This window comes from Leptopilina heterotoma, unplaced genomic scaffold, assembly GCF_015476425.1.
Source record: "Leptopilina heterotoma isolate Lh14 unplaced genomic scaffold, ASM1547642v1 Lhet_134, whole genome shotgun sequence".
NCBI lineage: Eukaryota > Metazoa > Arthropoda > Insecta > Hymenoptera > Figitidae > Leptopilina > Leptopilina heterotoma.
Genome location: NW_025110853.1, coordinates 2144571 through 2170545, shown reverse-complemented (window position 1 = coordinate 2170545; position 25975 = coordinate 2144571). Strand labels below are relative to the sequence as shown.

General features: G+C 28.2%; 1 protein-coding gene across 3 annotated transcripts in view; it reads right to left on the bottom strand.

The window, feature by feature from the left end:
- Nucleotides 1–25975, bottom strand: part of LOC122513113 (G protein-coupled receptor kinase 5) — a 668663-nt gene that overhangs the window by 124964 nt on the left and 517724 nt on the right. The window contains exon 1 of one of the 3 annotated variants that reach the window (XM_043629369.1): nucleotides 22281–22579. The exons of 1 other annotated variant lie outside the window; for it this stretch is intronic. The gene's annotated coding sequence lies outside the window, so the exon portion shown is untranslated. Of the gene's footprint in view, nucleotides 1–21628; nucleotides 22173–22280; nucleotides 22580–25975 lie in introns of those variants that run through there. One more of the 3 variants, XM_043629371.1, reaches the window with a different exon arrangement.

The following is a 25975-nucleotide window of genomic DNA, read 5'->3' as shown; positions in this document are numbered from 1 at the left end:
AATTGTGTTAAATTGTTATTATTAAATTTAATAAGAATAAAAAATGAACAACTGAAAAGTAAAATATTAATTTTTTTCAATGAATTTATATTTATAAACATTCATAAACTTTTTTTATAATTTTTTTCAAGTTTATGTCAAAAAAGCAATGATGGCAAAGAGCGTTGTAAACAATTTTTCTATACTCAGCCAGCACTTGCTGCCGTGGCTTGTCCAAGCTTCGGCGAAACAAAAATTCTGTACTGCGCCAGCACTAATTGTCGAGGCTCGGCTAGACTACGCCGAGCAATCGTCTGAGTACTAAGCCAGTGGTGAACATCGGCACTACACTGGCATTTCCCATTGGGTAATAAATTATGAGTAATTTAATCCCAATAAAAAAACCGCTGCCAAGTTCTACGATTTTTTTCGTAAATCTCGTTGTGTTCATTTCATGAACACTTTGCTTCCTCATAGAGATAATAATTATAGAAATAAATAATACAAAATGTTTTATATTTTCGTTAATTGGTATTCAGCCAATTCCATTAAAAGTTAATTATTTTTTTAAATTGTTATTTTATAATTGATTATATTTCTTTTGTTATAAGTAATATGGATTAAAAACAAATAATTTGTTAAGTAATAGTTAAAGAAAAACTCTTAAATATTTTAAATATTTACTCTTAAATTATATAGTTAATTAATATAATTAATTATATAATATATATTATATTATATACTCTTAAATTTTAAATATTTTTGACAATTTTTTTTTTATTTTTAAAATACCAATAATTTTGTAATTTCTGGTAGAATCAAGTTGACAAATAGGTCAATTGAAGCGTTTTTTAATGCTCTACAAGTTGGAAATGATACTTCAAAATTTACTTTTACATTTTTCAACAAAATTTTTAAAAAAGTCTTATTTTCCAAAAATTTAGATTTTTAAAATCCGTTTTTTGGACTTCTGAGCTCAAATTACATGGAAATTTTTATTTATTTATTTAAAACATTTATACGGGGAGTTCCTGTGCATAAATAAAGTACTAAAGTATTAGGCATAATAAAAAAAAATTTATAAATATGTCAAAAAATGACAATCCAAAATTTTGCTAATACAAAGCTTCCTTTATGAGGAAGCAATTATAATTTTTTTTCTAGATAGATCTTAAATCTTTATAAATGTTTATATAATTGAACAACCGACTTAAAACACTGTATTATTGAAAATACAATTAATATTTTTAAATTTGACAAAAAGTTTCTAAACATATAATAAATAGTCACGTTAAATAAATACTATTTTGGATTTTTAATCAAACAATTTATATAACCAAAAGAATTAAGTTTTTATTCTTAATTAATTGATGTTTTCTACACTTTGATGAAACTTTTATAAAGTCAAAAAAGGTATTACTATTAAATTATATGGTGAAAAATTTAGTTTTTAATTTTTTTAAGAAGCTTAAGGACATTTGAATCTTTATGACGTCACAGTTTACGCAAAGCATTTTTTTTAATCTATAACGTCATAAAGGTTCAAATGCCCTTAAAGAATAATAAAATTAGATACGAAAAATTCGAAACGTTAAAAAGTTGTAATTTAATAAACATCCACAATTAGTAATTATTATAATATATTATAATCACGCGTCCAATAATAAATTTAATTCACTTGGCGGGCTTTTTGAAATCTACGAAATTCACCAAAATAAAAAAAAAAAATAAAAAATTAAATAAAAAAAAAATAAATAAATTAAATTAAAATAAAAAAAATTAAAAATTCTGTCAATTTTTTTTTACTTTTTTTTTGGAAAAAAGTAGCTTTTTGACAAAATAAATAGCAAAAAGTAGGCTTGACCAAAAAAAGTGGAAAAGTGTGTCACTTCGAAGCCTGCGCGTTGTTTTCTCCAAAATGTTATAAAAATACATAATTCTAAAAAATTTTAATGTTACTATTTTTTGTATGTATTTGAATTTTCGAAAGTATGTAATTGAAAATATTCCAAATAATTGAATTTGAAAAAATTAGAAGGAAAAGGTTCTTAGAATTTCTTTTTTCAAAAATATTATAAATTTAAATAATTTTTAAAATATTTGTCTTTAGTTATTTTTCACACTATAAAAATCGAAATATGTTGCATTTTATACGAAAAATGTGGCATTTTGTTGCAATATTTGGAAAAAAAGTCGAAAAAGTCGCAATTTTTAAAAATCAGTTGAAAAAGTCACATTTTTTGAAAATAGTCCGTAAAAGTTGAAAAGTCATAATATCTGAGGCCTGTAAGTATATCAACTAGTGAATGAGATATTAATTAGTTACTAATTAATTAGTAACTGATGAATTGGTAAACGAATCCGCACTATTTCATTAGTAGAAAACTGCCAATTCAGATTTAGAGAGTACTAATTAGTAACTAGTTTATAACTAATTACTAATTGTCTTTTAGTTAATAATGAGCTGTTATTTGTTAATTGTCTTTTAATTAATTAAGCAATACTTACAAATCAAGCTTTATTCTAAAAAATTAGCAATGAATTAATAATAAATGCAAGTATATAATCGAATGTAAGAAAATGCCATGAAATAATTAAAAATACAAATTAACATTAATGTACGTAGCGAATAACTTAAACCGCATTGAGATGAAGCTGAGTGAGCGGATTGCATCTATCATGTTAATTGAAGCAAGTATAAAATGTAACGAAACAATTAATGTTGAGAGTAATGCCGTTATTGAATAATCAACTCGCATTTTGTATCTCTCTTCTTTTTTCTTTTGAACTTTAAACTTTTAAAAAGAAGTGTGGCGAGCACACGGTAAAGTTTTCGAGGTCAGTGAAAAGTGTATAACACTTCTACTTCTACCCTCGCCTCGGTCAATGTTACGTCTGCCATTCTCTTTCCTCAGACAGTACATTCCAAAACATTTCTCTCACGTTCGTATATATATATAAAAACCTATATATAGACACACCATTTCCGAGAGATAGTCTGATGCTTCTTGTCAGGAGTGTAATATCAAGTGATCTCGTCCTGCGCGAACATTATCGTTCACGGATTGAGAAAAACAACCCCCAGGATCTTGGACCATTTTCCTTCACAGTGAAACCTATATGTAAAATTCATCCCCTTGACCTTTTCAATGTCAAAAGTAGAATTTACTAGCTCAACTCTCACAATCACATATATAGATGAAAAAAAACAATTTTCAATAAAATGTACGCAAATATAATCCAAAAACAAATAATAATTATCTTAAATTTTAACATTACTTTTACTTTAATTCAACCATCCACCCAACCGAGAGAACGAAAAGATAGAAGGTCATTGTGACGTAAAAACAAGGAAACTTGAGAGGTCAATGTTCTTTAAATTTTTCATTATCTTTTTAGACAAATCGTTTCTTTTTTTATTGAGGACAATGAACTCATTTTACGAAATAATTGTTCAAATTTTAGACTTTTTTTCAAATATAAGTTGCGAGCGAAATTAATTGCTAAATATTAAAATTAATTTTCTTTTAAATAATTTCAATTTGTTAGAATTTTTGTTTTAGAGAAAGTGAGAAAACAATGTATAAATTACTATAGTTAATAAAAATACTAAAATTGTAAACAGAATTAAATCTAGACGAGATATTGTCTCCACTTCTATGACGTGTGACCTAAATTTTCCCCTTTTGGTCAAAAGTAATACAAAAATATTGTCGGTCGAACGTTTTTCACATAAATTGTAGAGGTTATTTTTGACTCCGAATTTATTAATTTCTTTCTAAATCTGAATAAGTTATAAATATCTAATTGTTAGTAAACTTTTGACTAACATTGTGTTTCAGCAATTGAGGAGGTCAATCAAATAACTCGATTTACGCTCGGCTGAAATGCTGAGAAGCCAGTCAGTCAGGTCAAAAGTAAGAAAAATGAAAACTCAAAATTTTGGTTTTTAAAGAACGGCATCTTGTAGATAACAAAAAAATACATCTTTTTTCTTAATGAATTTTTTTGTAGAGCTAATATTTCTCATATTAAAAAATAAAAACCAAAAAATTTGTGTTTAGAAATTTAATTAAGTTTTAAAATGCAAACGGTCTTTTTGCATACAGAAAAAGTCATAAAACATTTTTAAATTATTTTTTGTTTAATTGTTTCTTATTATAAACAATGACCTGTCAGCAATAAGGTTATCTTATTTTCGATGAGAAAAAGTATCGAGGGAAGTTTTGAGTTGAACAAACTTCCAGTGAGAAAGTTGTTCTATACTATTCAACGAAGTTTTTCTGAAAATTTCAAATAAATTTGTTTAAAAATAACAAAGTTATTTAATTTTTAAAAATTCCCTGCCGCGTCACTCATACGCCACAAGCGACAGCGCCTTAACTTAGGCAATGTGGTGGCAATCTACTAGCGACAGCTATATGTTGTTAATTTATTTTAACAATTTTTTTTATGTAAAGATGGTTATTTTATCCCCTCCTAAAAATTATGTATTATTATTAATAATATAATGAATTAAATGTTTAAAATACGATTAGAAAACATTAATTTTAAAGTAATTTTAAAAATAAAAACCTTTATGTTTTTTCTAAACATTTTTACAACATTTTTAATCTTTGTCAATAATATTAACAACATTCTAATTATTAGATTAAACATGAAATAACTATGTTTACATAAAAAAAAATTGTTAAAATAAATTAACAACATATAGCTGTCGCTAGTAGATTGCCACCACATTGCGCTGTCGCTTGTGGCGTATGCGTGACGCGGGAGGGACTTTTTAAAAATTAAATAACTTTGTTATTTTTAAACAAATTTATTTGCAATTTTCAGAAAAACTTCGTTGAATAATATAGAACAACTTTCTCACTGGAAGTTTGTTCAACTCAAAACTTCCCTCGATAATTTTTCTCATCGAAAATAAGATAACCTTATTGCTAACAGGTCATTGTTTATAATAAGAAACAATTAAACAAAAAATAATTTTAAAATGTTTTATGACTTTTTCTGTTTTAGCAGATCCAAATGAGTATGTACATAAAATTCCGAGCAAATTCATTAACATTTTGTATGCAAAAAGACCGTTTGCGTTTTGAAACTTAATTAAATTTCTAAACACAAATTTTTTGGTTTTTATTTTTTAATATGAGAAATATTAGCTCTACAAAAAAAATTCATTAAGGAAAAAGATGTATTTTTTTGTTATCTAAAAGATGCCGTTCTTTAAAAACCAAAATTTTGAGTTTTCATTTTTCTCACTTTTGACCCGACTGACTGGCTTCTCAGCATTTCAGCCGAGCGTAAATCGAGTTATTTGATTGACCTCCTCAATTAGTAGAAAAGTAACAAATTTTTATTTAAAAAACTGACATTTATTTTTAGAAATTAAATTTTAAAGTTAAATATTTTGTATGAAGCTGAAACCAATAGTTAAAAAAATAATTATTAACGAAGTACATTGTGAATTTGAATTATTTATAATACTCAGTATAGTAATTTTAAAAAAATATTTAAACACAAAAAAAAATTTCGTTCATTTGAACGTTCAAGATTTTATAGTGAAAGTAAATAACGGTTTATCATTTAAAAATTATAGATTCAAATTTTAAATAACACTGATTGCCAGTAAAAAAATAAATGTTAGGTATTCATAAATTACTGATTACAAGTAAAAAATAACTAGAATTCACGGAGAAAAGTGGAGTTTTTAACTAACTATCTGGAGGGACAAACAGACTATATTTGAGGTTAAGTTTTTCGTAACCATCTCGGAGGGATGAATAGACACTCCGATGATCAATTTGACTAACTCGAAGGGAAAAGTTAACTATCCCGTGCAGAAAATGCCCCACTTTGTCCTATTTAAAACAGGGTTCTGGTCGGGGCCTCGACAGTTTTCCCTATTAAATTTTTCTTTTTTAATAAAGTTTTTAGAGTTCCTTTTTGTTGTAGAAGCTATTAACAATAAAAGGCAATCATTATTTTAGTTATTTAATAATTTTTTTATTTTAGGGGTTTGACTAGAATTCCTAGCCAGAACCCCAGGTAGGGTGTTCATTAGATTTTAGATAGGGTACTGATCAGGGCCTCGACAGTTTTCCTTGTTTAAAAAAAGTGTAAAAAAATTAAATCTCTAAAATTGCTTTTAATAAAAAATAATGAACAATTAAAGAATACAATTAAAGAGAGTAATTATACTATCGTTTTAATAATTTTTTTATTTTGTGGGTTTGACCAGAATTTCTGGCTAAAACCCCAAGTGAGGTGTTCACTAGATATTAAATAGGGCTCTGATCAGGGCCTCGACAGTTTTCCTCGTTTGAATAAAGTGTAAATGAATTTAGTTTTTTAAATTAGTTCCCATAATAAAATTATAAACAATTGAAGAAATTAATTAAACGGAGTAATTATACTACATTTTTAAGAATTTTTTTATCTTATGGGTTTGACCAGAAATTCTGGCCAAAACCCTAAGTGGGGTGTTCACTAGATATGAAATAGGGCTCTGATCAGGGCCTTGACAGTTTTCCTCGTTTTAAAAGCATGTAGATAAATTTAATTTTTTAAAATTAACTTTTTTAAAACAGTTATTTAAGTTAAAAAAGCGTGTTCTTTTAAAACACTTTATAAAATAATTATGGTAATATATTTAAAAAACGAAAATACATATAATTTTTTTTTTAAGTACAATATTATAATAAAGTTTATTTATTAATAATAACTAAATTATAAATAACGAATAATAATAGTTATTAAATAATTAATTATTATACATTTATTTAAAAATAAAAATTATTAATTTAAAAAATAATAATTAATAAACAATTATTAATAAATTATACTTAATGAATTTTAATAATTATTAATTTATAGGATGAATTTATCATTTGGTTTGTATATAAATTATATTATTTTAATAATAATTATTTTATATTATATTAGCTTAAAGTGAGAAAATGATTCAGAGAGATTGTTAAATTTAACACCTTCAATATTTAATAACTATTTTTTAAACATAATAAATAAATTTGAATAAAATATTTATTAAATAAATATTAATTATTACTTATACATTTGAAAACAAAAATTATAACGTTTATTAATATTGTAAAATTAAGGAGGCAGAAAGGAGCGACAACCTCTAAAAGAAAAATATATTAATTATAAAACCAAAAATTATATTTTTCAAAAATTGTTAAGTTTTTCTATTCTTGAAATTATATTATTTTTATCATTTTCACTTTTAAATTACATAGTCAAAATGACTATAATACCTCATTATGTTATGTATAAATATATGTTGTATATATAATGAATATGTTCATTATGTTTCTAATATAATAATATTTTTAATTACAGTAATTTTATTGTAATTTCTTTTGAATAAAATTAACCTCACAAAATAGGGCAATTTTAAGAAAAACTGACGAGGCCCTGACCAGTTTTTCCCTAAGTAGGGCATTGGTCGTGAACAGCGTCACACACTAGTCGGGCACTGGTCAGTTTCTCTACCCAGAGCCACACCAGAGATCGGGAAAACTGTCCAGTACCCTATCAGGCCCACATTTTAATTTCTGCACGGGATATCCAGAGAATCAGGCTTAACACTCAAAACCTAACCCTCTAAGTTTGACTATCCAGTTTTCTCCCTTGTCTACTCAACTCACTAATGACTGCACTGTTCAGAACTGCACTATTGAAAGATCCTACTGTACATAAAAATTGAATACACTGTAAAAAATGTTGGGTGAAATTTACACCGTCGCACGAGGGCAATAAAAGGACCCTCGTCGCACGATGTGAAATAACCCTGAGCCTCGAATGAAATTTACATCGACGCACGATGTACAAAAAAAATATACATCGTGCGTCGATGTAAATTTCATTCGAGGCTCAGGGTTATTTTACATCGTGTGACAAGGGTCCTTTTATTGCCCTCGTGCGACGGTGTAAATTTCACCTAACATTTTTTACAGTGTACATAAAAGAAATTAAAAATGGCGGACCTAAAATGGCGGGTACCGACTTCCAAAATTGCCCATCATGTCAGGATTTTGAGAAAAGTGGGGGTAAAGACCCCAAAAACGCTTTTTTGAGAATTTTCAAAAAAAAATTTCTCTTTAACCTGACGTGTTAGAAACTTCCACAAGGCCTTAAATTAAAGCTTTTAATGTGCACTACAAGACCCATATCCATAAAATAAAAAAAAATTAAATTTTTATTTCAAAAAATGGGGTTGAAGACATCAAAAATGTGTGTTTTTGGATTGCTTTAATAGACTTCTTGCAATTGCTTGGATTCGCTTGAAAATGGTTACTCGGAGTTTTTGGGGTCGCTGATTACGAATCCGATATTAGTTTTCAAAAATTTAAAATGGCGGAACCAAGATGGCAGATGTAAAAATTAAGAATTGCCTGGATTCGTTTGAAAATTTTTACACTCAGAAAACTAGAGAGTCAAATTCAGAGGTTCAAAAAGTGTATATGTTTCCTTTGCTTATGAAGAGATTGAATAGTCCTTCTAGAAAAAATTTTGAATTGACAATGGAAATCTACTTGTATATTCTCTCCCATTATATCTGAGGGTTAAAAGTTGCGCAGCAAATGTGTACGATCTGATGCGCGCGAAATTATTTTTCTGACATTTTATGTATTTAATTTAGGGGTTAGGTTGCCATATTTATTCATTTCGCGCCGGATAAGGAAGGGATTTCTCAAGATAGTTAATTTGTCCCTCTGTTATAAACTCATTTTCCCTCCAAGAGAAATGGCACGGATATCTGTCAATGGTGAATTTGAACATTTAGATTGTTTTCCAATAGTCAACTCTCAAATATGAACGATTAGTCCCTCCAAATGTTTAGTCCAATCCTCCAGTTTTCTCAGTGTGACTAACAACAAATAGTTAAGATAACTGTTTTAGTAGTTAAATTTACTGTAAAAATGGTATTTATTACTACATTTTAAAGTTAGACTAACTATTCTGTCATAGTTCATTTTACTAAATAATGTTACGGGCGCCTATAGGAACTACAGGAAATAGTAAAAAAGTAGTCAAATTTACCAGATATTTTTTTGTGTGTAGCAATAGTTCTAGAGTTCTTTAACGATTATTTAAATAGTTCTGATGATTAACAACCAAAAAAGCGAACCAAAACTTCGCTTGCCAAAGTTAGGCCAACCTTAGGGCAACCTTCAAACTCTGGCGGCCAACCCAAATTCAGTCATGTAAAGTTGGCACTACTTTTTTGAAAAATCAAAAATTTTACAAGAGTTCTGGGCACTTTGGCAATAGTTCTAGAGTTCTCTAACGATTATTTAAATAGTTCTGATGATTAACAATAAAAAAAGCGACAATGAAAAATTATAGTGCTAACTTTGCACAGCACTATGATTTTTGCAAAAAAGAGTTCTGACTTAATATTCTGAAAGAGAATAAAGAGTTCTAGAGTTCTTTACCAACAAAAAGAGTTCTGCAAAATTTCAAAAGTTATTAACAAATTAAAAAAAGATATGAAAATAATATTTTGCAAGTTCTGAATAGAGTTCTGGCATCGTTGCAAAGAGTTCTATAAGTATGTCTAATGACATTTTGTTCTAAATCCAAAATCAAAAAAGTTACGGGACTTTGAAGTTTTCTAAAATTTTCAAAATTTAAAATTTAGAGTTCTGAGAGTTTTGTAAAGAGTTCTGGCATCGTCATAAAAAGTTCTATAAGTATTTCTAATGACATTTTGTTTTAAATCCAAAATCAAAAAAGTTACAGGACTTTGAAATTTTCATAAATTTTCAAAATTTTAAAATTCAGAGTTCTGAGAGTTCTGAAAAGAGTTCTGGCATCATCATAAAGAGTTCTGTAAGTATTCCTAATGACATTTTGTTTTAAATCCAAAATCAAAAAAGTTACAGGACTTTGCAATTTTCAAAAATTTTCAAAATTTTAAATTCAGAGTTCTGAGAGTTCTGATTAGAGTTCTGGCATCATCATAAAGCGTTCTAGAAGTATTTCTAATGACGTTTTTTGTAAGTCTAAAATCCCAAAAATTACAGAACTTTTCAAAAAATTTAAAAATTCAGAGTTCTGATTAGAGTTCTGGCATCATAATAAAGAGTTCTATAAGTATTCCTAATGACATTTTGTTTTAAATCCAAAATCAAAAAAGTTATAGGACTTTGAAATTTTCAAAAAATTTCAAAATTTTAAAATTCAGAGTTCTGAAAGTTCTTATTAGAGTTCTGGCATCATTGCGAAGAGTTCTAGAAGCAATTCTAATGACATTTTTCTCGAAGCCCAAAATCCAGAAAATTACAGGACTTTAACCTCTTAACTGTTTGAGGAAAGTGCAACATGATTGCCTCAAAATTATTAAACATTAAATTCTCAGAATTCTGAATGTTTAATTTTTTAAATTTCTTGAAATCTTCAAAGTCCTCTAACTTTTTGTATTTTGCGTTCAGAGTAAAATATCATTAGAAATACTTATAGAACTCTTTATAACGATGCTACAACTCTTTTCAGAAATCTCAGAACTCTAAATTTTAAAATTTTGAAATTTTTTCGTAATTTTCAGAGTCCTGTAACAATTGGATTTTTTGTATAAAGAAAAATGTCATTAGAAATAGGTGTAAAACTCTTTATGACGATGCCAGATCTCTAATCAGAACTCTCAGAACACTGAATTTTAAAATTTTGAAAATTTATGAAAATTTCAAAGTCCTGTAACTTTTTTGATTTTGGATTTAAAACAAAATGTCATTAGAAATACTTATAGAACTTTTTATGACGATGCCAGAACTCTTTACAAAACTCTCAGAACTCTAAATTTTAAATTTTGAAAATTTTAGAAAACTTCAAAGTCCCGTAACTTTTTTGATTTTGGATTTAGAACAAAATGTCATTAGACATACTTATAGAACTCTTTGCAACGATGCCAGAACTCTATTCAGAACTTGCAAAATATTATTTTTATATCTTTTTTTAATTTGTTAATAACTTTTGAAATTTTGCAGAACTCTTGTTTTTTTTGGTAAAGAACTCTAGAACTCTTTATTCTCTTTCAGAATATTAGGTCAGAACTCTTTTTTGCAAAAATCATAGTGCTATGCAAAGTTAGCACTATGATTTTTCATTGTCGCTTTTTTTATTGTTAATCATCAGAACTATTTAAATAATCGTTAGAGAACTCTAGAACTATTGCCAAAGTGCCCAGAACTCTTGTAAAATTTTTGATTTTTCAAAAAAGTAGTGCCAACTTTACATGACTCCCAAATTCGCACCTGGGAGATTTAGTGACGTGATTGGCCATTTTGGAAGTCAGATTTGGATTCTATTTTTACTAGGTACTAGAAAATTGCTAATTTGTCAGTAAAATATCTAATTATTGAATAAGTGTAACTTTACTCTTATATTAATTTATTTTACCATGAAATTAGTAGTTTTCTACTAAAAATTAGTTAAATCTTCACTATTGAATAGGCAAACGAATCCGCATTCTCTAATTAATTTAGTACTTATATAAAATTATACTAATTCAGATTTAGAAAGAGTGTGCAATGCACATAATATTAATAATTGCATATGTAATACAAATTTGTTTAATACGAAATTTAAGTCACAATATCAATGTGATGTATACATTTCCAGGAGGTTTATTTATCGAGACTAATAAACGATTGTCATCGATTTCGGGCTTGGAAAATTCTTTGAGCGAGTTGTTGACATTTTGCAATTGTTCTATTGTTTTCAAGTTGAAAGCAATTAATAATGAATCATGTTACGATGTTGAACTTGCATCGACATCTGAGTAAATAATTTTATTCAGCCTTTACAATCATTTCCTTTTCTCTATGTGTTCATGTGTCAGACTGTCTCTTCTTTTACTATATTCACAAGATTATTATTTTTCTTTCTTTATGAAAGAGAATTAAAGTTTGTGTTGAAGAAGTGACAATTATTTTCTTTTTTTCAAAAAAGTTTATCATATAAAAACCAAAAACTGTGTATTTAATGAATATTTTTAGGTTGCATTTTAACCCATAAAAATGTTAAATTTTTTCATAATCCTAAAGTTCTGAATGTTCAAAAGAACTATTTATTTTATTTTTCAAAATCAATTTTTATTACAATCACAGTTAATAGAAATTCTATTAAATTCTTGAATTATTTGATTAATTAATTAATTCTTTCAGGTCCTATTAAATTCGCTTTCGTAGAAATTCTATTAAATAAAATTTTACTCAAATAGAAATTCGATTCATAATAATTTTAAAGACGCGGAAATGGATCGAATATCAATATTATTAGGGGAGACCGAGGTGAGTTGTAACCAGAGGTGAGTTGTAACAAAACCAATTTCTCGAAGGCTATGACCTTTTAAAAATTTTGAAAAGCGTGAATTTATTACATTTTTGATTCACTATTTGATGCAAATTTACTTGACCACCTGAGAAAAGTTTTTGAGTACATTTCATATGTGTGCAAAAAAATTGCTAAAAGTAAGTTTTCGGCCGAAACTTTGATACTTTATGAATCGACACATATTATATTTTTATTATTCTAGTATTTACCTTAATAACTGTTGGATATCCTAGTTTCATGAAATGGTTTTGTTTTTTGTGTCAGTCTCGAAATTTAAAATAAAAAATAATTATTCGAACCGATGCACAGTTTTTCGCACCTAGGCGAGTTGTAACAGGCTGTTTCAACTCACCTAGGTTTACGCAAATTTGTGCTTGATCGAATAGAGACTGATTGGATTCTTGCTAAAGTATATTGTTTGGTATTATGGTTTTAAAAGTGTTTAGAATTTTACCAATTTTCGTGTAAATCACTTTCATATTTTCCAAAGGAAAAAAAATATTAACAAAAACATTTTTCGAGTTGCTCTTTCATATACAAAAATCAAAAATAATTTCCATTTATAGGTTTTTTTGTTATTATTGAGCTTGTTGCTCATTTTTAATTTAGTTTTCAGTTTTAATTTGATTTATATTGATCTTATAAATTTTCTTATACTCTAATTACTCCTTAATTATTTAAAAATTCTAAGACAAAATTTTATTATTCTTAAATTTCTATAAAATATATTATATAATATTATTTTTAGCTTTGGAAAGTTCAAATTGTTACTATAGATCGTAATTAAATACCAAAGATTGGTTTAAAATATCTAATTAGTGTTAAAGAAAACGAAATATGTGATAACCTAATTCCAAAAATAAATTAAGGTATTAAAACGATTGTTTTATTCGTTTCTATTAGTAAGATGTCTTTACTAACTAATTAAATTTACTTTACTAACTAAACTAAGCATTAAAAATTAATTTTTTTCATTAAAATCACAAAATTTGCAACTGTTACAACTAACGTCGACATGTGTTACAACTCACCTTGGTAGTAGGTGAGTTGAAACACCGGGAACTGTTTTGCATTTTGCAATTTTTTCGTAAACCCTTACACCTTTTTACATTTTTCATTTTTGATTCACATTCCACACAAAACTACCTATCCAAAAATACAAAGTTCATAAAAATAGGACAATTTTTGACTGAGTTATACTGGATAATGTAAAAATCGTTTCAACTCACCTCGGTTTCCCCTACTCAATTTCTTGCGACAAATAATTTGTTTACACTTCCCGCTTATGTAATTATAATTTCATAATTGACTTATATTTCAGTTATAAAGTATATCATGTGTAATATACTATAGATTTATTATATTAAAATAATTATAATAAATAAATATTACATTCATATTACTTCAATATTTATGAGAACTGTAATTTAATGATAATAATTAACATATATATTATGCAAGTATACATATATAATATGTATAATTATATTTTTTCATTAGTTAAAATTTTTAATCTATGAAATGATGATTACAGATCTACAGATAAAGAATAAAAAATACAAGCGTGTATTATGAATACGTTGTCTGAATGGGTTTTCCGTCTGGGCTTTAATTTCCCTTCCAGTGGCGTATCAGCCTGAATGGTGAAGGGGAAAGCAAAACGAGGGAGTGGCGCGTACTCAAGATTTATGAAAAAGGGGATGAGTGAACAGCTTCCATAAAATCAATTTTAAATGTAAAGATCACACAAATACATCATGTCGAATATAAATGTATATATATGTCGTAGGCAAAAAGAAAAATCCGTCGTTTAGCTTAATGCCTAGGCTTTAAGCTAAACGCGGGCGAATAGGAAAATGTTCAAGTAAATGACAATTATTTTTTTAATCGCCTGAATTCGTTAGTCATTTCGCTTAATGCCTAGGCTTTAAGCTAAACGCGGGCGAATAGGAAAATGTTCAAGTAAATGACAATTATTTTTTCAATCGCCTGAATTCGTTAGTCATTTCGCTTAATGCCTAGGCTTTAAGCTAAACGCGGGCGAATAGGAAAATGTTCAAGTAAATGACAATTATTTTTTCAATCGCCTGAATTCGTTAGTCATTTCGCTTAATGCCTAGGCTTTAAGCTAAACGCGGGCGAATAGGAAAATGTTCAAGTAAATGACAATTATTTTTTCAATCGCCTGAATTCGTTAGTCATTTTGCTTAATGCCTAGGCTTTAAGCTAAACGCCCAAAGAGCGCCAGGCGAATAGAAAAATTTGTATCGATTGATCAAGAATAAACATTGTAATGAAATTTCAATTATTAATAATATTATATTGCAGGTATTTTGAATTGAAAATCGTTTCTAATTTTTTGTTTATGAGTCTTTGTTTATTTTCTTTGCTTTTAAATATTCTTAGTTGAAACTACATTTTAAATTTAATTTTATAGAATATTCAAAATTATATTTAGTCTCAAACAGTTTCCTCCATTAACAATCGGTAATTGCGTAACTTTGGTGGTACCTGATGTTGATCGTGGCCCGTTTGATTTTTCTATGATTGAAGGCGTCGTAATAGACATTAAAAACGATGTTTACCAAATTGGTACAAAAAACGGCATCATTAAAGGTTGGTTTCCGCGAACTGATATATCGCAATCAGGTACTGAAATTCTAAAAATTGACGAAGTTTCTACAGATAAATCAATACAAGACAAATAGGTGCTCTTACTTTAAATTAAAAATAATTTGCAGTTAGCAATACCACCAAAGTTTAACTTGCTGCAATAAATAAATTGTTATTTTTTCCTTTTCAGTTGACTTCAATTAATTACAATAAATTATTGCAATTTTGTGAAAAATATTTTTGTCTTTAATTTGGATTTTTTCTATTATATTACTAATTGAAATTTCATTACATTGTTTATTCTTGATCAATCGATACAAATTTTGCTATTTGCCTGGCGCTCTTTGGGCGTTTAGCTTAAAGCCTATAGGCATTAAGCAAAATGACTAACAAAGTCAGGCGATTAAAAAAATAATTGTCATTTACTTGAACATTTTCCTATTCGCCCGCGTTTAGCTTAAAGCCTAGGCATTAAGCTAAACGACGGATTTTCCTTTTCGCCAACGACATATATATATATATATATATATATATGGGACATTCCACGTCAACACGGACAGAGCTCTAAACAAAAATTGCTTTGATGGATTTAAACGTTCTAGGGCTTAAAAGATTTCTACGTTCATGTACTTTAAGATGCCGATGGGCGTTTTTTGCAAAATTCCATTTCCGATGCCAATAGAACTGTCAAAAGTCAAAAGGTCCAAAAATCTCAAAATACTTTTATGAATTAAAAGCAAAAAACGAGGTAAATTATTCTGTAACTCATTCTTTATCAGTTTTTAGGGTTCCCGAATATAAATCTAAAGTTTTTTTTTTAAATCCAAAATGGCGAATTCAATATGGCGGACAAAATTCAAATTTGATCAGATTCGATTAAAACTTGTTACTCGGGGGTTTTTAGGGTCGCTGATTACGAATCTGAAGTCACTTTTTAAAAATTCAAAATGGCGGATCCAATATGGCGGAAAAAATTTTCAAAATTGATCCGATTCCCTTAAAACGTGTTACTCGGGGGCTTTTGGGGTCGCAGATTATGAATATGAAGTTACTTTGTAGAAATTCAAAATGGCGGATCAAATTTTTTAATTTGATCAGATTTAATTAAAAAGTGTTACTCGGTGGTTTTTAGCGTATCTGATTATGAATTTGAAGTCTCAAACACAAAGTAACTTTATATTCATAATCTGCGACCCCAAAAGCCCCCGAGTAACACGTTTTAAGGGAATCGGATCAAATTTGAAAATTTTTTCCGCCATATTGGATCCGCCATTTTGAATTTTTAAAAAGTGACTTCAGATTCGTAATCAGCGACCCTAAAAACCCCCGAGTAACAAGTTTTAATCGAATCTGATCAAATTTGAATTTTGTCCGCCATATTGATTTCGCCATTTTGGATTTTTAAAAAAAAACTTTAGATTTATATTCGGGAACCCTAAAAACTGATAAAGAATGAGTTACAGAATAATTTACCTCGTTTTTTGCTTTTAATTCATAAAAGTATTTTGAGATTTTTGGACCTTTTGACTTTTGACAGTTCTATTGGCATCGGAAATGGAATTTTGCAAAAAACGCCCATCCGCATCTTAAAGTACATGAACGTAGAAATCTTTTAAGCCCTAGAACGTTTAAATCCATCAAAGCAATTTTTGTTTAGAGCTCTGTCCGTGTTGACGTGGAATGTCCCATATATATAAAGAAAAGTAATAAAAAATTTAATAAACTTCTCAAAAAGCTAACAACCCCCTTCCCCTCCCTCCTCATTCAAAATCATAAACAACAATTTTATTACCTCTAAAAAAGAAACTATCAAATGAAAACTAAATTGAAAACATTTTCAACTACAAAATTTATTTATCAGGATCTATATTGAATAAATAATTTTAAAACGAATTATATTGGAAAAAATGAATTGAATTTATAGAAATTGGTTTATTTTTGTTAATAAAATAGGCAATAATGATAATAGAATACGAAATGATTTGTCGGAGATTTATCTAATCTAATTTAATCTATATAGGTACTTATATTATAGGTAATATTAGGTACCAAAAGTAGGGGGACTTTTGAAACTCAAAAACACTTCAAATATGAAAATTTGAATATTTGAGAACTTCAAACTGATGTATGAAAGAACTCACAAAGCGGAAATGTAAGAACTTGGAACTTTCGTGTCAGAGTTTATAGAACTTGATACTAAGAGGTTAGATCTTGAAACAAATTTTCAAATTTGTCCCTGAATTTAGCGTTGACACTCAGCATCAAAGATCATTCTTTTTGCAAAATGGCAAAGAATCAAGCAAATGATTAAAAACTGTTAGGTTAAAAAAGTGATCTCTGCTGCCCAAAGTAAAAACCAAGTCGCATTTGCCGTAAGGTTTAAAGTCGCTTACCATGTAAGCGACTTTCGTCTTAACGGCAAATGCGACTTACTATACGTTTTTACTTTGGGCAGTAGATCTGAACATTTTTTTCAAAATCCTAGGTGAAAAAATTAAAATTAGTAACTTTTCATGTCTAAAAACTAAATAATGTTTTTTTTTCTATTGTTTTCCTTTTTTTCTTTTTGTTTTTTTCTATTATTTTCTTATAATTTTTGCACTTTATCATTTATTTTTGCTCGACTTCGGAATAATAACATGTATTGTATTATAGATTTTATTCTGACTTTTATTATATAATCATTATTGTAGTTACCCATGTATGGTCCTAATGGACTGCGGGAATTTTTGAAATAAATAAATAAGCGTCGACGATAACCAGAGTCATCACTAAAGAGCTAGAAATTAAAACTAAAGTGTTAAAACTTAGAAATTGAAAATAAATTTTGAAGTTTGAACTTAAAAAAATGAATTTGAAACTTAGGTGATAAAATATTAAACCAAAGTTCTAGAACTTGCAATAAAAGTTTCAGAACTAATAACTAAAATGACAAATTCAAACCACTGTTGGAACATAGAATTAAAATTTCAGAACTTAAACCTTGATAATAGAGTTAGAATTAAAATTTAAAAGATAGAACTGAGAACTGATTACTGAAGAGTTAGAACTAGAAAATGAGGTGTTAAAAATATGACTTAAAACTAAAGCTACAGAAAATGATAAAACTTTAAACTAAATCATCAGAAATTGGATCTTGATATAGGTACTGAAGAAATTGAATTAAGAATTGCAAGCATCGGACTGAAATTAGATATAAAAAATATCATAAAATATTCGTAATATAGTTGGAAATAGTCGCACATTATTTATTTACAAATAACGAGTATATTTTGTTTTAAATGTACACTAAAATCACAATTTAAATTATTCTCACAAAAACGTTTTTTAATTATAAAATTTTGATTTAATTTCTTCACTTGAAAACGCCAAGGTCATCACTAGGTGGCATGAAATCTGATTTTATCAACTGAACTGACACCTAACGGTGATCTTGACGTTCGCAAGTGGAGAACAGCATTCCCATATTGAATCTCAAAATGTTAGTAATTCTATATTTATAATTAGACATTGAATCTAGAAAAGTTGACAATTAATATAAACGGATTTAAATTTTGAATTTATTTTAATTTGCAATATTTTAATGGTCTCTAACTGTTTTAGAGTTTTAGAATTAATTTCTTCACTAATTAAATTGATATTTAAAATTTCAGTCTAATTTAAAAACTTCAAACAAATTATTTTACTCTTTTCGGTGTAGTGAAAATATATTTGTCGACGCTCAGCGTCGAAGCCAACTTTAGGGACGTCTTTATCGAAAAATCCCAAATTTTTCAGTTTCAAATTTTCGATTTCTATAAGTCTTATACATAAAATTCGATTAACATAAATTTTAACATAACATCTATTTGTCATAAATTTCATTTGAAATACAATTATTAGAGATAATTTTAAAAGTAACCAATCAGATATTGTAAAAAAAATGTGAGTCTTAAGGGGACTTTCTGGTACAGAATTTAAAAAAACACACTTTTTTAAATGAAGCTAAAACGGGCATTCTGTTATCAACACCCACTGCCATTTAGAAATTAAATTTTAAAGTTAAATATTTTTTTGTTTAAAACCAATATCAAATTTTGGAAAATTAAGTGCGTGCAAATCACAGCTTCATAAAAAATATTTAATATGTTAAAATTTAATTTCCAAATAAGAGGGTGCTGAAAACTGGGTGCAAATTTCAGCATCATCTTTTTTAAACTTTTATGTAAGAAGTGTATTATAGTTAGGTATCGCAAAAATTCCTTTTGAATATTAACTCTCTAAAACTGAATCAGTAAAATTTGACAGATTTTCAGTGACTCTATTCTCGCGATTTAAATCAGTGAAATTTCACTGAAGATCAGTTAAAAATGATTGAAATTTCAGTCATTTTTCACTGATTGGCCAATTAAAAAATAACTGAAATTTTCAATATGTGTGACATAAATTTTCAGTAGTTTTTTAATTAACGAATCAGTGGAAAATGACTGAAAATTTCACTGATCTTCAGTGGAATTTCACTGATTCAGATTTAGAGAGTATAAGGAACATTTTAATGAAAATAAAGAAAAATCGATTTTTTTTTAAATCCTTGACCAGAAAGTCCTCCTTAATGAGCCTTGATGGAGCTTTAAGGTAACTTTGAGGTGGCCTTGAGACAGGCAACATTTTTTTAAGCGGGGTTTTATATCAAATAACTATTATGTCAAATAAGACTTCGGGAATATTGATAACTTAGGTCATAGAGTTTGAAAATTAGGAAAGTTATGAATATTCCCGAATTTTCAAACTCTATGACCAAGACTTAAAATGAGTGCAGGCGGTAACATTTTTACTGCACGGAGAGAAATTTGCATTAAATTTTTGAAAGGAAATTATGAAAAAAATTACTGTGTTCCCTTATAAAACAAGTGCGTTTCGATGGCAAAATGAAATATTCCATTGATCTACACAGTTTACACGCAACAAAACGTAAATATATTTGTGGTTGGAATACATCAATAAAACACCAAAAATTACTGTGCTGGCAGATAAATTGCATATGTAAACATAATTTAAATTATCTGCTGTCCGACTGGTATTATTCCTTGCAACTGCACGCAGCGGCACACATATATATATATATATATATATATATATATATATATATAGTATCCAGGCTCTCAATTAATATAAATTCAATCAATTAATGGATTATGTCATTTTTTTGAAATAGTAAACTTAATGAAAACAACTTATTAATTTAAAAGTATTTGAAAACTTTGAGGTTAGGTGAAACCATATACATTGAAGTCATTATAAATGCCATTTAAATGTACTTTCGTGTTGTTCGGAAATAACCGGCATTCTTTGACTTCATATTGTGAAGGCAGCACAATAAAAATTTGCAACCAGCACTGTCTATTTTGTTAACCTACACATGACTAACTGGTGGTCTAATAAATACATTTTGCTTTGGACCAAATTAGAAAGTATTGGTTCAGTAATTTTTAAGGTGCTTTCAAGGAAATATTCCGAGGCCATTTTGAAAATAAAACTGTTTTCCATATGAAATAAAATTGTGTGCATATGCTTTCAGGTGACAAGCACAGTAATTTTTATTGAAAATTTCTCCCCGTGCATGCTTATCAAATAGCGAGTATTAAGCAGGGATCATTTTGAATCCCGGCTTTTTGGTGCATAGCCACAAAATTAAAGTCCCAACGTTTATCAACAAAAGTAGTTTGTCTAATGTATTCAAATATATTACTTTTAAGAAATATGCAACAATTATTGTAAAAATATAAATCTTCCGTTTTTTATTATTTTTTCGTTATTTTTGAGTGATATACTTATGAAAAAATGTTTTTCGTTGACCAACGTTGTGGACTTCAACTTGGTGTCTATAGCCCATAAGTACCTACAAGTGATGCAGACTTATGCAAAACAGTTTTTCCTGTAACTGACATTGTAGCTTTTCTTATAATAAACCAAGGCGGGGTAGAACAGAGAATGGGAGAGGGAGTGACTTACGAATTTTTTTCTAATGACTGACATCAAGTTTTTGCTACCACACACAAAAAAGTGGAACAATATTATTACCTGACAATACACCAAATGTTTTTTCTCAAAATTCCATCAACAAAATATTAAAAAAAGAACTAAGTTAACCAATCAATTTAACAAAATTTGGTGGTTACGCCACTGTCACGCGAGTATCACAATTTGTGTATCTGTGTATATATATTAACACCGATCAGCATGATTTGAAAGAATGAGAAAGAAAGAAACAGGAAGACATCCAACTGAGTGAGGAAGAATCAAGACATATTTCTTTAATAAAATGGAATCAAAACCAAAATACTCCCATTTGTCTTTAAAAACAAAATTCCCACCGATTGTTATTAATAAATAAAAAATAATTTTTTCCCACTGCTCTTGACACTGATACTCCCTAAGAGAGAATGTGTGTCTCCTACACACACACACAATTGGCGGAATACAGCGCCGAGAATTGCTTGACAGGAATTTCAAATACCGAGGATTTCAGACACTTGGGAGGAATTTCAGCTGGAGAGAAATACTCATCACCACACTTGGCTGTACATTTAATACACAACACACACCTTTTGATAAAGAAAGAGGCGGAGAGAGATAGAGAGAGAGAAAGAGAGACTATCAAACACACGCGTGTTTATTTCTCTTTCAGAATACACACCGGTTTCTTCTTTTCACTCGCGATTGTACGTTGTACCTATATGTATACAGTGCTATATATTTGTGTGTCTGCAATATTTGCACCCGTGTTTTTATCAAAGAGAATGGGCGTAACACGTCGTTGCGAATTATAAACTCAACGAGAGATGATAATGATGATGGTCCCTGATGCACTGACTCGATGCACTTGTATTTCACGGGACACCCTGTATGTTGAGTGTAAAGAGCGGGATGGAGCGGGAGCAAGTTGAGTGGCTGTGGAAGGTCCAGGGAGGCAGGGGGGCAGACAGAAAATACGGCACGAGAGAGAGAAAGATGAATATACACAGAGAGATATAGATAAGGGTACAAATGAGAGAGAAGGAAACACGGGGAAAGAGAGACAGAGAGAGAGGGAAATACCGAAAGAGAGACGAAGAGGAATATACCGAACGAGCGAAAGAGAGGAAGACACGGAGTACAGAAAGAGAGAGATGGGAGAGCACACTGGAAGAGAGAGGATTCGAGTAACAACTAACGAGGAGTTACAATGGCCGACGACCACGGCAGTCTGGCGACCTCTTCGATTTTCCGGCACACGAAAAAGCCGGCAATCACACACTTACTGTAATTCATCATAACTAAAAGTGAAAAAGAAAAGATTTTTTATTTACCAAAAAATTATTGTAATCCAGAAGTTGAATTTTCGGTTGGCAATATATTTTCAAATAAACCAACTTTTCTTTTTTTGTTAATAACAACCTTCCTCTCGTGTATATATACTTTTTATCAAAAATTTCCGTTTTCAATTTTTTCTCTATATGAAAACAAAAATTGACAACTTGTGGATATTTTATGCACACATACACACACACCAGAAAAATATATATATATATCGTAATCGGTGAGTTTTTGAACCGGGCAAACAGACTCACTTTGCTTGGCCCGTGCCACTGAAGAGTACGAGCACAGAGGTAGGGGATCAAAACGGAGTGGCATACTTTGCTGGTGGAGGGGAGGAGGATAGCGCGATGGAAGGGGGAATACAAACTTTTCACTGCTAGTGGGGGAATGACGCTATGCATGATGTAGGAGAAGGATGCAATAATCGCTGTTTTTACGATTACAAGTGAGATGAAATGAGGAGAGCCAAACTCAGTGAGGAGCCGACATCTATCGAATGAAACGAATACTAAATTTTGTCTTCAGTCGATCAAGATGGAATTAACATAAATTTAAATTTTTACCAAAAATTAGAAGAAATATTAGAAAAAATTTGCCTCCCAAAAAAAAGTTTTTTAGATCATTTTTATTCATTCTGATAATTGAGATTTTATTTTCGAAAATTTACAATATTAATAATTGACTAAATTTTGAATTTATACCATTTATAGTAAACGGTATTTTTCTAAAAACAGTATAAGTATTTGTACCAGATAACAATTATTATGTTTGGAAATAATTCCTTAATTCCCATTGACAAATAAATTACGATTGTTTCGTGAGTAAAAGACGATTTGTAATTGATTTCAATTCTTTTCCTTGTTACCAACAGTAATCTTCTTTATCACTTTTAAACCTTAAAATCCTCTATAGCCTCTTGAGATTTCTTGTAATCCTCAATTATCCACACAATCACTTTTCATCCCGCCGCGTGTTTTCTTCAAATTAATTAATATATATCTTTACAGTTTCAACGGAGTAGTTAACAATCAATTAAAAAAATCAGTGGAAAAGGTTGTTTGCGTTCATATATAATCGGATTATTCTTATTATGGTTAAATTCTAGTTTGAATTTTAATCAGGTATAAAAATTTTGTTTTTAAAATATTTAATCAAAATTTTATTAAGCTGAGTTTTATTCGAAACTTTGTTCAATTTAATTTCTATATTTAACTGAATATTTATTAGGCAGAAATTCTAATTAACAGAATTTTTAATTAGTGTAACAGGGTTGCCACAGGTCAGGGAAGTCAGGGATTTTTAGTATAACTAGACGACAAATTGCGCGCCAACAGTGTTTTGAGTTTGACGATGAAAAATTAATTTTCAAAACATAATTAAAAAATCAAATAATTAAACATAATTTATAAAAAATAGACATATTTATATAAAATAAATGATCATACACTGAAAAAAAAAATTATTTGAATCAAATAAAAATTATTTGATTCAAATAAATCATTTATTTGGTTATATTCCAATAAATGTGTATTTGAACCAAATACATAAATATTTGAACTAAATATTTTATATTATCGCACCAAATAATTATTTATTTGAATCAAATACAAACAATTCAAATCAAATAAATAGAATATTTGAATCTAATAAATAATTATTTGAATCAAATTCAAAAATTATTCAACTCAAATATATATTTATTTGACCCGAATATTTTATTTAATTGTATCAAATAACTATTTATTTGAATCAAATACAACTAATTCAAATCAAATAAATAGAATATTTGAATCTAATAAATGATTATTTGAATCAAATTCAAAATATATTCAACTCAAATCTATATTTATTTGACCCGAATATTTTATTTAATTGTATTAAATAACTATTTATTTAAATCAAATTCAAATTATTTTAATCAAATAAATCGAATATTTTAATGTAATAAATAATTATTTGAATCAAGTATGAAAATTATTTCATTCAATATTGATAATTTCAACATCAACAAATATTAATAAAAAAATAACTAATTGCAAAAGATAAATACTGATGACAATTCATTGATTTCACTTTCACATTTTTTTATACACTTAAACGCAATTTTTATTACATACACATTTGAAAAATCCTAACGCTTGGGGGTACGAACCCACGCCTAACCGAATATTCACGCACCGAAGTCACGCACGCTAACCACTATACTACGCTCGCATGGGACTCTCAAATCTTAAACACTCTCATGTCTCACTAGCTGAAATAAAACTTGTAGAATTACTACAAGGCAGTGAACAATTTTGCCGCTATATTTTCAATACTTTATTCAATGTATATTTACGAATATATTTCAATATTTCTTTAAAAAATCAACTTATTGTAATATTTTTATTTATATATTTTTTCATAATATTAATTATTATGTCAATAATAATAAATTTATATAGTAATAATATAAATTTATTTGTAATAATTATAAATAAAATAAATTTATTGTGTCAAATAATTTTTATTTGCATCAAATAAACGAAATATTTGGGTTAAATAAATGAATGAATAGTTTCAAGTAACTCATTATTTTCGTTTCAAATAATTATTTAATTGATTGAAATATTTTTTTATTTGTCTTGATAAAATGTATATTAGCTTTAAATAATGAATTATTCGGATTAAATATTCCAGTCTATTAGAATCAATAAAATAAATTTACTGAATCAAATAATTCTTACTTGCATCAAATAAACGAAGTATTTGAGTGAAATAAATGAAAGAATAGTTTCAAATAATTCAATATTTGTATTAAATAAATTTATTTATTCAATTCAATTAACTATTTATTTGAATCAAGTAAAGCCGCGTTCCCATGAGATAAAATTAAAATCATTTTCACAAAGTTTTCCAAATTAGAAAAGCCTTTTGATGATGATTTCAAAAATGAAAGAGAACCAATAAACGAAAGTGATTCACTCATTCAAGTATCTGGTCGACTGAAAATTTAAAAAATAAAAATAATCGATTTCTCATGAAATTTTAAAAAAATTTCCTGATTTTGATTAAAATTCCCTGACTTTCCTGACCGCTGGACACCCTTATTAATATATTAATTATTTATATATTTTACAATACTAGCGCAGTCGACGGCCGCAAGCGGCCGTCTCCTTTGCCGTTCTCTGCCATTTCTCAATTCAGTTCCCTGCCTAATTTTTAATTAATTACAATTTTTCTTTTTTCTTTGTGAATTTCATATACAATTAAACTTACACAAACATATAAGCGTAAGGCATATGAAACTGGCGAACGCTAAGCATTAAATAGGGAATTATCTTTAACTGTTCTACGCCATTTCTAAATTTAGTTTGCTGCCTAATTTGGAATTAATTATAATAACTTTAATTTCATTACATTTAAATATAAGATTTAAACTCCTGCCCTATTATAATTATGAGGCATTTTACGTGAATAATGTCCTAAGTTGAAATTTCAACTTCTTGAAAAAAATTGAAACTCGAGGAATTTGTTGTTCTATCAAGTAGAAATGTGACCCAATAAATATTTTTGATTTTTTCGAAAAATTGGAGGGGGTAGAGGGGGGTCAATTTGACCAATTTTGCCAACATCGGATACTTTGTGAATTTTTTCTGAACATACTTGTAATGGGAAAAATTTTTTCGAATATGTTTCTGAAAGG